Below are 13,520 nucleotides of genomic sequence, written 5' to 3' on the forward strand. Positions count from 1 at the left end.
ACATTTTACTAGTTAGACTTTTTCCAAATACTTTTTCCAAACTATAATTCCTGACTAAATATATAATCAAGTGAAAAATTATGAAGTTTCAATAACAACCCAGCCAGCAATGACATGTGGGGCCCAGATGGGTTAACTACGGGTTCCATGGGTACTGTGTGGGCATGGGCTTTAGCTGGGTGAAATCAGCGGGTCCCATGTAGGTTTTGTAGTACGAGTCCCACATAGGAAGCCCATATGAGCTGATTACATGGGCCCCATAAGGGACAAGCATGGGCCAAGTGGGCATGGGTTTGATCTGGGAACACATATATGGGTCTTGAATGGCATATTTATGGGCCAAGTGGGCATGGGTTTGAACTGGGAATGCACATATGGGTCCTGCATAGAATTTTTATGGGCCAAGTGGGCATGGTTTTGAACTGGGAACACATATATGGGTCTTGAATGGCATATTTATGGGCCAAGTGGGCATGAGTTTGAACTGGGAATGCACATATGGGTCCTGCATAGAAGTTTTATGGGCCAAGTGGGCATGGATTTGAACTGGGAACACATATATGGGTCTTGCATGACATATTTATGGGTCAAGTGGGCATGAGTTTGATCTGGGAATGCACATATGGGTCCTGCAAAGAATTTTTATGGGCCAAGTGGGCATGGGTTTGAACTGGGAACACATATATGGGTCTTGAATGGCATATTTATGGGCCAAGTGGGCATGGGTTTGATCTGGGAACACATATATGGGTCTTGAATGGCATATTTATGGGCCAAGTGGGCATGGGTTTGAACTGGGAATGCACATATGGGTCCTGCATAGAAATTTTATGGGCCAAGTGGGCATGGGTTTGAACTGGGAACACATATATGGGTCTTGCATGACATATTTATGGGCCAAGTGGGCATGGGTTTGATCTGGGAATGCACATATGGGTCCTGCATAGAATTTTTATGGGCCAAGTGGGCATGGGTTTGAACTGGGAACACATATATGGGTCTTGAATGGCATATTTATGGGCCAAGTGGGCATGGGTTTGATCTGGGAACACATATATGGGTCTTGAATGGCATATTTATGGGCCAAGTGGGCATGGGTTTGATCTGGGAACACATATATGGGTCTTGAATGGCATATTTATGGGCCAAGTGGGCATGGGTTTGATCTGGGAACACATATATGGGTCTTGAATGGCATATTTATGGGCCAAGTGGGCATGGATTTGAACTGGGAATGCACATATGGGTCCTGCATAGAAATTTTATGGGCCAAGTGGGCATGGGTTTGAACTGGGAACACATATATGGGTCTTGCATGACATATTTATGGGCCAAGTGGGCATGGGTTTGATCTGGGAACACATATATGGGTCTTGAATTGCATATTTTTGGGCCAAGTGGACATGGGTTTGAACTGGGAATGCACGTATGGGTCCTGCATAGAAACTTTATGGGCCAAGTGGGCATGGGTTTGAACTGGGAACACATATATGGGTCTTGCATGACATATTTATGGGCCAAGTGGGCATGGGTTTGATCTGGGAACACATATATGGGTCTTGCATGACATATTTATGGGCCAAGTGGGCATGGGTTTGATCTGGGAACACATATATGGGTCTTGCATGATATATTTATGGGCCAAGTTGGCATGGGTTTGAACTGGGAACACATATATGGGTCTTGAATGGCATATTTATTGGCCAAGTGGCCATGGGTTTGGGTGATTGGTTCAGGTCCAGCAATATTATGTAATGCTCATCTACAAACAAGCGTCAAAAATAAAATAAAATAAGCTTAACTTAGGATATCAAGGGGAGCCTTATCATTCAAGCTCCTCTTGGCAAAGCAAAATCTGCTCGTCACAACATGGCAGACAGAGCATCATTCTGCTTGCTTCGATGCTGGACAGGACAAGAGGAAAAAAGAAAAAAAAGGACTTGCAGGAGGCCTCATCATCAATCTGTCTGCCACTTCTGTGTTGTTAGATGTCCTTGGACCAAGGATTAGCATGTGTTTCTATCAAGGTGTAGCTCATACACCAACAATGACTGATGTGTTGGCTGTAAAAGGTAGAGCAGATCTATTTGGTTAGGCTATCTGAAGATCTTCAGGATGCATTGACATATACATGGTTTATGGTTTAAGATGGTAAAGGGAGGGGCTGAGGTAGTTAAAGAAGTAGGCCTATAAGGCCAGAGTCCCTTTCAATTTAAGTAAAAGAATGAAGCTGCAGAAAGCCTTCCGACAGTGCATGGAGCATTCACATAAACACTTTCATTGGTGCAGTGACCCAGATTGGGACAGATTTATGGGGATAAGTGTAAAGGAGACAGCATTGCTACTGCTGGCATTTGAATATTTACAATATTTATATTGTATGAATATTTTGCTAACTTAACATAAGTTGCTTATAACATATAGTTGCCTGTAGAATGTTGGGTAAATCCCTCCCTGATGCCTCATAGGACCCATTTTGCTACCCAATTGGCTTTTGGTCAGTTTGCACATTCATCTACCACGCCAGATATCCAGATTCAAGACTCGCCTGGGGAGTGGTTTCTGGTATCAGAGGTGGAAGTCATTAATTACAAATACTCAGATTACTGTAATTAAGTAGTTTTTTGGGGTACTTGTACTTTTATGAGTAGATTTTCAAGCCTGTACTTTTACTTGTAATATTCATTAATCCATGTAATCTACTAAATTACTTTTAAAATCATAGTTGAGTACTGAGTAAAATTTTAATTCATATCCAAACCTTTTATCTGCATTTTTGGAGCCAGTAAGGTGATTTGATAGCAAACAAGCCGATGAAAACCGGGTCATGAGGATAGAAAACGAAACAAAACAAAAAAAGGACGTTAATGATTGCTCTTTCATTGATTCTGAAGGAAGAATTTAACCAGTTAAAAATGTATTCATGGATATTTAATCAATAGTCATGGCTCCTCATGTAATTTAGTTTTTTGTCTGCTGGAGGCATTTGCTTAATAAGGAAATCAATACTTAAATGAGAAAAAAATTAGGTAAAAACACTTTTTTTGCATCTTATCAGTTATTAATGATTAATAGATTGTTGGCATGTTAACTTCTGGTAAAGGAAAACACAATTTCCAGCCCTTGTCTGGAGAAGTGATGGTGACATCAGTGGTTAAAAGTAACTAATACTCTGAATATTTTCTTTTTCATTTTTCTTTTTTAATTTTTATTATTTTAATTTATTTTTACAAACTGTACTTTTATTTGAGTATTTCGCTAACACCGGTTTTACTCGTAATTGAGTAATATTTTAGCAACGCACTTAATTGGACTTGACTACAGATTTTCAGTACTCTCCACAACTGCCTGTTATGCACAACAACACCTAATTAGGGTCATTCATAAGAAGCCAGCGAAGCAGTTAAGTTGTTTGTTAATTCTCTCACATATCCTTTAATTTACGAATTTTACTGTATTAAATTGTTATTTAGTCAGGCAGTTCGGACATCTCTGGGGCCTGTATGCAAAGGCCCTGTTTCGCGCTCAAAACGTTAACAGTCCATTCGGAATCGGAAAGCAAGCTGGCTGTGACTTGGAGGTGAAGTGCATATTTCTTCCGACCAACGCCGAATTTCCATAAAATTAAGGTAAGTTGAAATATTATATTGCCATAAAAATAACACTGCCGATTGTACAGTAGGCTGTATTTTTGGTTTGTGCTGTTTAATCTGATGTAGAATCTAACCAAAAGGAAAAACAGCGGGTTTGGTTTAGCTATAGGGCTGGGCAATAGTTCAGTATCAATATATCACAAGATACTTTTATTCAATAACGGTGATATGATATAAAATATATTCATCATTATTTCACTTCAAATTCATCTAATCAATATCAGATTCAGAGTTTGGTTCCGTCCCGAACCCTTCCTTATGCTTTAAACATAAAAACATATTGCACATATTGCATAATAACACATACTTCAACATATTGCACTGTCCCCACCTTTTGCTCTAAGAATAAATTGGAACAAATCAAATCAAACTAAATGTGTAAGCAAACAGTCTCAAATGTCTTGTGCTTGTAAACATCATAATGTAGGTCTCGCTGTGCATCTTGCTGGCTTCTATCGTTAGTTGTAGTGTTGCAGTTACAACTGCACTAGCAGCTAATACAAAATGAAGGATAAATATTGACTAAGGTTGAATTTTGTTTGCTTGCATAACCCAAAGAGCAAATGTAGCTGCAGATATCTTATTATAAAAATATAAGAATTATTAAAACTCGTAAAATTCTGACAAAGGAGCTAAATAAATGATAATTGTATAATAATAATATAATTACCTACATTTTAAGTATATGAAAGTAAAACAAGCACAGCCAATTTGATGGAGCTGAATTAATATCAGCCTTATGACTCGGAACATCTGAGTGGTTTGGCATCATGAGCATCAACCGTGATGTTCCTGGGATAAGGCTGATATTAATTCATATACTTAAGTATTCATATACTTAAAATGTAGGTAATTATATTATTATTATACAATTATCATTTATTTAGCTCCTTTGTCAGAATATTTTATGAGTTTTAATAATTCTTATATTTTTATAATAAGATATATATTTGCTCTTTGGGTTATGCAAGCAAACAAAATTCAACCTTAGTCAATATTTATCCTTCATTTTGTATTAGTGCAGTTGTAACTGCAACACTACAACTAATGATAGAAGCCAGCAAGATGCACAGGGAGACCGGGGCTCATACCCCTTTTTATGTAGGTAAAACATGGCCGAGAGGGGAGAGAAGGGAGAGAGAGGCCGATTCATACAAAAAGTAAATAAAAATGTCAATCTAAAACCAATTAGGCACAGTGTTCAGTCAGTATAGACATAAATCCATAAACAAATAAACATATCCATTTTTTAAGGACAGGCAAATGTGTTTTATAAAAAAATAAATAATAAATTAAAATCAAGTGAACAACATGTTTCCTGTAAACCAAGGGCAGGCACACAGCAGCAGTTAAACAGTGAACACAACAAATATTAAGTGAATTTTGTGAAGTACATTCAGTGGACAACTGCACAGTCTGTTGCAAAAGAACTTTACAATTCTCACCAGTCTGAAATTATTCGCTGTATCCAGGCTAAAAAGCTCCCAAACTTTAGCTGCTGTATAGGACACCGCCATTACTGTACGCTACCGCTCGGCAGAGATGCTATTGTGCATGTGCAACTCATGGCAGAGATTGTAGTGAGATGCCTCACTCCGTTGGAAAAACATGTCTATCGACAATTGTCCACAATGGAATTCATTGTCGACTATTTCTATTATCGATTTTTGTCGAAAACATTGACGAATCGTTGCAGCCATAATACGCATATTGCTGAGTGACACGTGAGCCTTGCTTATCGTGGACGCTTGCACACACTAATGTCCCTGTGTGCTCTGCACGCATACACATGCACACAGACACACGCACACACACACTTAGTGTCATGTAAGCTGGTTATTTGATGTTAAATGGTTACTTATCTTTTTATTGAAAGCTCCTGTTGAACACTGATTTGCTAAATTTTTGTCTAATTTCATTAAGGTCTTGCCAGCCAGAAGACAGGAGCCAGCCAGACAGGAGGAGGTGTACCCTGTTCATAAATATGGCGTAAGTTTCCATACATCGACCTTAAAGTTTCCTTTAAATGCTCCTGATATGTTACAAGACGTTGACAAATTATGTTAATTTCAAATGCTTATGACTTATATCACAGTCGTTTAACCAGGATATTCTCATTTCAAAAGCAGAGGTGCAGTCCACAACTGATACTGTTTACATTTGATATTTGATGAAAGTTCCCAATCAGGGAGAGGAGGGCTCTTAAGTATTCAGAATTTGGGTGGATATGTTATTTAACCCATTTTGCCCATTTTTATCAATTTCTTTCATGAAGGGTTTTTCCTCCATAGAGATTTCCGTTATTTCTTAGCCGCCACCGAGCCGTCACATATGACTCCTTTAAAACAGACCATCACAGATTAGGGATGTGTCACGATCTTTGGATATTGGAATATATTATCTCTGAGCCACAATTAATTTCACACACACATGTGTGTGACAGTCAGCAGGTCTTTAACTTAAACACCTCAATATGTCTGTCGGTTTTATATAGTACAAAAGCTTTGTCTGTTACAGATCAAAAAGAAAAATGGATTATGATGACAGTCGTTGGACTAAACGAAGACGTGTTAAAATGAAAGTACAGGAGCACTTGAAGTTTTTGGAAGACTGCCATAATGACGAGGACATTGTGCCAACAAATATGGATTTAATTGCATCAGAGGAAGAGTTGGAGTCTCATGGAAGTAACAATTCAAATGACAGACAGATCTGTGGACATCATAGTGAAGATTTGGGGTCTCAAAGTGATGAATCACATTCTGAAGTTGTTTCCAAACACAGTTTTGAAGCCACAAATGATCAGACTGATTCGGAAAGCACAGGTGACAAGTCAGACCCTTGTAGGATATTGGGAGACTGGGCAGTAAATCACAATATTTCACATAGTGCGCTGTCAGAGTTGTTGCACTTATTAGTGCAGTGTGGCTTAGAGTTACCAAAAGATCCAAGAACTCTTTTGTCAACCTCAACAACCTACGAAATCAAAGACATTGGAGCTGGATGATACTGCCATATTGGAGTGTCTAACTTAATCATTTCAGCGCTGTCAAAGGAAGCACATTCCTCAGTAGACACTATAACACTGCACATTAACATTGATGGTATACCCCTCTCAGGCAGCTCTAAACAGGAGTTATGGCCTATTCTGGCTAAGATCAAGGAACTTCCCAGAGCTAATGTTGGTGTCATTGGTCTGTTTGCAGGCCCAACAAAGCCTCAATCGGTTCATGAATACCTGAAGGATTTCATTGAGGAGTTGAAGCTATTAATGCGTGATGGTCTAGAATACAATGAAAGACATTACAATGTTGCTCTTCCAGATGCATTTATTTGTGATGCACCTGCTCGTGCCTACTTGAAATGCATCAAAGGTCACACTGGCTACAGCTCCTGTGAGCGATGTACTGAGTATGGGGTTCATTTAGGTACAGTTGTGTTTCCAGAATTGACTGCACCGCTTCGGACAGACTTGACCTTTGATCAGCAGCTTGATAGTGAACATCACCATAATGATATAGTCTCACCGCTACAGGAGCTTGGCATTACAATGGTCTCAAGCTTTGTCCTTGACTATATCCATTTGGTATGCTTAGGACATGTTAGAAGAATTGTACATCTTTGGACCAAGGGACCTTTAAGTAGTCGTCTTTCTGCTTCCACAATCAACATGATTTCTGATCACTTGGAATCAATCAGAGCAAATCTCCCACAGAATTTTTCACGTAAGCCAAGGTCACTTCGAGAATACAGAAATTGGAAGGCCACTGAATATCGGCAGTTTCTGTTGTACACAGGTCCTGTGGTACTGAAAGGACGCCTACCAACAAGGCTGTACAAAAACTTTATGCTACTTTCAGTTGCAATGAGGATACTTCTCAGTCCAGCCTTGTGCTCTAAGCACTGTGAATATGCAGACAAGCTACTGAAATGTTATGTGACAAATTTTGGACAGATATATGGATCAGAGCAGCTAGTGTATAACACTCACTCACTCATCCATCTTGCTGATGATGCCAGAAACTTTGGTGCCCTAGACAACATGTCATGTTTCCCTTTCGAAAACCATCTGGGGACTATGAAGCGGTTAGTGAGACGGCCCCAAGGCGCAGTTCAACAACTCGTAAGACGTCTCAGTGAAAAGCAGCGTTCACTCTCCCTTAAAAGTGGAAAAGAGAGGGCAAATAAGCCTCTACAACCACATTTCTCAGGTCCGACTCTCCCTGATGTTCCTGTCCGCATGCAGTACATAAAGTACAGACATGAGGGCAATATCATTTCTCGTCGTGAAGGCAGCAATTGTTTTAATGTTAAGGGCAAAGTTGCTGTGGTGCGGAACATTGTTGAGTTGGTATCAGGGGGTATGTATGCAGTCTGTCAGTTTTATGAAAAAGAAGGCAGCTTTTACAACTACCCTATTGAGTCAACGTGTGTGGGGATTAGAACAGTGACACGGCTGTTTCACGAGCTGCACGGTGTGTCAGTCACAGATTTAACTGAGAGACTTATACTTCTGCCATTGCAGGATGGAGCTGTTGCATTTGTCCAATTACACAATCAGTAACCATTATGAACTTTGCAGCATGCCCCTGTTCTGTGTTGTCGAGTTTATTGACGAAACCTACGATGGCCAATCTGTGGTGGATATAATTCCAACATGTTGGATGACCGAAGAACAAAATGAGTGTTTCTGGCCATCAGGCCGTAATGTAACCAAGGCTGTGAAGGACCGACAGAAGCCAGAGAAATCGTGGCCGAAATACTCCATCAGGGTACTTGGATGGGCAGGTAAGAGGTTCTTTTCTGAATTTGACAAATACTCTGTCATCTACCTAGCTCGATGTCAATAAGGCATCAATTTCTATAAGTGCCAATAATGTACTTTTAAAAATTTAAGTCGGTAAAATTGTGTATCTATATTCAATTGCCTTTTTCTGAACCAACATCAGTCATCATAAATGGTAAACAATATTTTTTCATGTTTACTCAACTCCAGGCATTTGAGATTATTTATAGGTGCAAATACCAAAATGATTATTTTTATCATGGTCAGTATAGATTGCATACTAATACCCTTTTTCCTTTTGTTATTAAGACACTTTTGAGGCTGCTCGCAAAAAATGTAAAAAAGCGGAGGCAACGTCTGACTTACAGACAGATGGTGATGATTTGCCTGCAAGGCGGAAAAGAGAGGGCAAATAAGCCTCTACAACCACATTTCTCAGGTCCGACTCTCCCTGATGTTCCTGTCCGCATGCAGTACATAAAGTACAGACATGAGGGCAATATCATTTCTCGTCGTGAAGGCAGCAATTGTTTTAATGTTAAGGGCAAAGTTGCTGTGGTGCGGAACATTGTTGAGTTGGTATCAGGGGGTATGTATGCAGTCTGTCAGTTTTATGAAAAAGAAGGCAGCTTTTACAACTACCCTATTGAGTCAACGTGTGTGGGGATTAGAACAGTGACACGGCTGTTTCACGAGCTGCACGGTGTGTCAGTCACAGATTTAACTGAGAGACTTATACTTCTGCCATTGCAGGATGGAGCTGTTGCATTTGTCCAATTACACAATCAGTAACCATTATGAACTTTGCAGCATGCCCCTGTTCTGTGTTGTCGAGTTTATTGACGAAACCTACGATGGCCAATCTGTGGTGGATATAATTCCAACATGTTGGATGACCGAAGAACAAAATGAGTGTTTCTGGCCATCAGGCCGTAATGTAACCAAGGCTGTGAAGGACCGACAGAAGCCAGAGAAATCGTGGCCGAAATACTCCATCAGGGTACTTGGATGGGCAGGTAAGAGGTTCTTTTCTGAATTTGACAAATACTCTGTCATCTACCTAGCTCGATGTCAATAAGGCATCAATTTCTATAAGTGCCAATAATGTACTTTTAAAAATTTAAGTCGGTAAAATTGTGTATCTATATTCAATTGCCTTTTTCTGAACCAACATCAGTCATCATAAATGGTAAACAATATTTTTTCATGTTTACTCAACTCCAGGCATTTGAGATTATTTATAGGTGCAAATACCAAAATGATTATTTTTATCATGGTCAGTATAGATTGCATACTAATACCCTTTTTCCTTTTGTTATTAAGACACTTTTGAGGCTGCTCGCAAAAAATGTAAAAAAGCGGAGGCAACGTCTGACTTACAGACAGATGGTGATGATTTGCCTGCAAGGCGGAAAAGCAGGTAATGTAATACACAGAATATATAATGTTATATAATGTTATATAATTAACGTTGCAGAATTTCTGGTATTAAAGGAAAAGTACTGTTTTTTTAAACCTTGTTTCTAGCATGTTTCTTTCATAAACTTACCCGGGGAAGTTTGCAGTGACTTTTTGTCCTTCTGGAGATATTTAGATCCATGTCATTCCTGCAAAACGGTAGAGGTTGGGGCCAGTAAGCCTAAATAAAACATTATCAGTGACAAAACATCTTCTTTTCACCAGTATGTTGTTATGAATTGCTAGTGCTATCCCTCGATGACTTCAGAACAGCTTGTTTGTCATCCAGGCATTTTAAAAAATATTTGTCAATACGTTGTTACCGATAATGTTTTATTTAGGCTGTAATGTACTGGCCCTGACCTCTACGGTTTTGCTGGAATAGCACTCACTGAGATGGATGTAAATTTCTCGCGAACAACATCAGGTTACTCCAAACTTCTCCGGCTGAGTTTATGAACTTATTTCGTGCTAGAAATAAGGTCCAGGTTCAAAAAAACTTTTCCTTTCCCTTTAATTTCCATTTTTCATTTACGTCAAATATGGCAGTTGTTAGAAAAATTCCTTGAGCCACATACAGTATAAAAAACTCCTTTCGGTGGGAATATATCATAAAAAGCAATATTGATGCCAATATTTTAGAGTCCAAAACTAGATCAGTATGCTTTTCCACTGCAGCACGGTACAGCGCGGTATGGCATGGTACAGCACCACACGCTTTGGACAACCAGGACGGTTTTTGTTTCCATACAGAAGGTAGTGTCGTTACGACCTGGAAGTGGGTGTAGTTAGCATGGCGACACTGCTGTGACGTCATTTTTAGTAGACGGCATATGTACTGTCACGCCGTGGTCAGTAAAGTAAACACAACAATGGAGGCATTAGAGGCGTTACTGCTGCTGTTGTTTGCTCTGTGGCTTGTAGTCAGCGAAAACGGCAAAAGACAGAGCCAGGAATATTTAGAAGAGGCGAGGCTGTTGTTTGTGTGTTTTGTTTTACACACATGGCGCGCTCGCTATAATCACCCTCGATCTGCTGCCCCCCTGTTTACACCATATACGTATTTCTCCGCGACAGTCGACAAGCGCTTCTGATCAGCTGTTGTCCTTGTAGAACATGTGCTGGGGATCATACAACTCCCTGTACTTCTCCACTTCTAAGATTAATTTTACACCGCTCATCTGGACTTGTCATCAACTCCTCTGCCTCTCTCTCACTTCCTTGTTTGTGTGTTTCGTCGCGCTTATTTTCTCTAACCAATCAGTGGACAGCACCCTGTTACGTCACGTTTCGTGTTGGTTCAGCACGATAGAGCCACCTCTGAAACGGGTGCGAAAAATCGTAACGGGTCCCGGGTCTCCCTGTGAAAACACAAATAAAGCGTGCCGTGCGGAGCCGTTACGAAAATGTGCAGGGGAAAAGGGGCATAACAAACACCTATAACTGCTTTTTTCAGTGTATTCTATTGTAAAAGTTTAAATGTTTGCTTTTAACTGAATATAGAGCACCAAAACCACTGCTGGCTTCCAGTGAGGAGGAAACGGACATTGAGGGAGATGTCTTGCCACCTACTCCTCCCGAGGCGTTTGTGTCTAAGAAAATGTTGGGTGCAGGTGAAGCCCGGACAAAAAACAGGGTTAGTGATTAAGTGTGTGAAGTGATTAAGTGTAACAAGACCTATAATAGTTCTACAATAATTGGTCTACAAAAGGAGAAGTGAAAATGTCCCTCCTTTAATGAGAAATGTAGATAGGCTATATGGTCAGGATTTAATTTATTTTTAATTTAATTGATGCACTGACCCATCCATTGACTTTCGAGTGATTGCCCGCATATCGCCTAGCCAGTGGTTCTTAAAACTTTTTTGTCAGAGAATAGCTTATCCATTCACAAATTAAGGTGAATCTGCAGCATTTTGTCACAGAGGGGAAATATCACATGCTGAAAACGTCGCCTACGATAAGATAAATTCTCTCTTTGCATTCGATTGTTTATAGTGTCAGACAGAAAATTCTGAAATGCCGTTTCATTCATTCAGTAGGCTATATTGTAAGACATTAATATTTTAAGACACCTTATTCAAATCTTTATTTTCTCTTGCTCTTTTCTCAAAAAATAAACATGGAGAGCATCTCGCGACCCATCGGAAACGTCTTGCAACCCCCTTGGGGGTCGCAATCCCTTGGATAAGAACCATTGGCCTAGGCTACGTTTTGTCGCCCAATGATAAAGATCCTTAGCTCTGGTAAAAGGCAAACTCGATTTCAGTAGCCTAATCTTCCAATGAAATCTGATAGTTATTGAAATGTGAATCTTCAGACTTGTATGATTTAATTACAAGCAACCCACATGATGGCTAAATTTCTGCAATTTGTATTTTGACAATGTAGCCTATATTTCGGCAGAATCATAAAGCTCCTTAACTTGTAAAGCAACGCAACAGCCTTTGGTGACATGTAAAAAAGTAGGCTAGTCTAAGTATCCTAGACGGAACAATGTTCCCTGCAGCACAGAAGTCAGCATCAATCCGATTAAGCCAATCTAGTCGCAAACCGTGCAAATCACCATTAACCACTGACATTGCGCTACAAGACCCCGGTCTTTGACCTATGATGTGTTGGTCTAGTTATTTAATGTTTTAGTGTTGTGTTTTTAATTTGCTGCAGTGTTACCGGTATTTCTTCCTCTTAGGATATTGAAATGGTGTTAATGCTGTACTTCTGCTTTCATATTGTACAGAGGACAAGCCGCAGCCCTCATGTGTCCCAGAGGGGACTCAGCAGCCCTCATGTGTCTCATAGGGGAAGCCGCAGCCCTTGTATGTCCCAGAGGGGAAGCCGCAGCCCTTGTGTGTCCCAGAGAGGACTCAGCAGCCCTCATGTGTCTCATAGGGGAAGCCGCAGCCCTTGTATGTCCCAGAGGGGAAGCCGCAGCCTTCGTGTGTCCCAGAGAGGACTCAGCAGCCCTCATGTATCTCATAGGGGAAGCCGCAGCCCTTGTGTGTCCCAGAGGGGAAGCCGCAGCCCTTGTGTGTCCCAGAGGGGAAGCCGCAGCCCTTGTGTGTCCCAGAGAAGAAGCCGCAGCCCTTGTGTGTCCCAGAGAAGAAGCCGCAGCCCTCGTGTGTCCCAGAGAGGACTCAGCAGCCCTCGTGTGTCTCATAGGGGAAGCCGTAGCCCTTGTGTATCCCAGAGGGGAAGCCGCAGCCCTCGTGTGTCCCAGAGAAGAAGCCGCAGCCCTCGTGTGTCCCAGAGGGGATTAAGCAGCCCTCACGTTTCCGGGTGACGGAGCAGGTCCCAGGGATCCCGCAGCCCCAACGTTTCTGGGAGGGTGGGCGAGTTCACAACGCCTTATGTTACAATGCATTATGAGCTCGTAGATCTGCCATTTCAGTATTTGTAGTAATATTTTTGTTTTCGTTTAGAGGTATTGAAATGTTCCTTAAAGTCAAAGTTTCTGCTTCCAAATTGTATAGGTAACCAGGGTCAGCCCAGCAAGACAGAGTCTGACCCCGAGAAACCCCTGTGGGTCTCCCACAAGTGGCCTCAGCATGAGCCTACTTGACGGCAGCCCCACCCCGTCTCCTGGCCACAGAGCAGCCCAGTTACTGTGTGGCCAAAGTTTAG

This window comes from Carassius carassius, chromosome 18, assembly GCF_963082965.1.
Source record: "Carassius carassius chromosome 18, fCarCar2.1, whole genome shotgun sequence".
Classification (NCBI taxonomy): Eukaryota; Metazoa; Chordata; class Actinopteri; order Cypriniformes; family Cyprinidae; genus Carassius; species Carassius carassius.